Source organism: Arachis ipaensis, chromosome B1 (genome assembly GCF_059453495.1).
Source record: "Arachis ipaensis isolate K30076 ecotype BB chromosome B1, ASM5945349v1, whole genome shotgun sequence".
Taxonomy (NCBI): Eukaryota; Viridiplantae; Streptophyta; class Magnoliopsida; order Fabales; family Fabaceae; genus Arachis; species Arachis ipaensis.
Genome location: NC_142436.1, coordinates 125,984,018 through 125,985,020, shown reverse-complemented (window position 1 = coordinate 125,985,020; position 1,003 = coordinate 125,984,018).

Here is a 1,003-nt window from a genome sequence, read left to right as displayed (position 1 = left end):
CAAACTCTTGCAGAAGCAATACCCATCTGATGAGCCTGGGTTTTGAATCCTGCTTTGTGAGTAGATATTTAAGAGCAGCATGGTCAGTATACACAATCACTTTTGATCCTACTAAGTATGATCTGAACTTGTCAATGGCGTAAACCACTGCAATTAATTCTTTTTCTGTGGTTGTGTAATTTTTCTGGGCATCATTTAGAATGCGACTGGCATAATAAATGACATGCAGAAGCTTGTCATGCCTCTGTCCCAATACTGCACCAATGGCATGATCACTGGCATCACACATTAGCTCAAATGGTAACGTCCAGTCTGGTGCAGAAATGACTGGTGCTGTGACCAGCTTAGCTTTCAGCGTTTCAAACGCCTGCAGGCACTCTGTGTCAAACACAAATGGCGTGTCAGCAGCTAGTAGATTGCTTAGAGGTTTTGCGATTTTTGAAAAATCCTTTATAAACCTCCTAGAGAATCTTGCATACCCTAGAAAGCTTCTGATTGCCTTAACATTGGCAGGTGGTGGTAATTTTTCAATTACCTCTATTTTTGCTTGATCCACCTCTATTCCCTTGTTTGAGATTTTATGCCCAAGAACAATTCCTTCAGTCACCATGAAGTGACACTTTTCCCAGTTTAAAACTAGGTTGGTCTCTTGGCATCTTTTCAGAACAAGTTTCAGGTGATCAAGACAGGAGCTGAATGAGTCTCCATATACTGAGAAGTCATCCATGAATACTTCCAGAAATTTTTCCACCATATCAGAGAAAATAGAGAGCATGCATCTCTGGAAGGTTGCAGGCGCATTACACAACCCAAATGGCATCCTTCTATAAGCAAACACTCCAGATGGACATGTGAATCTTGTTTTCTCTTGATCCTGGGGATCTACTGCAATCTGGTTATAGCCTGAGTAGCCATCCAAAAAATAGTAATAATCATGACCTGCCAGTCTTTCTAGCATCTGGTCTATGAATGGTAAAGGAAAATGATCCTTTCTGGTGGCTGT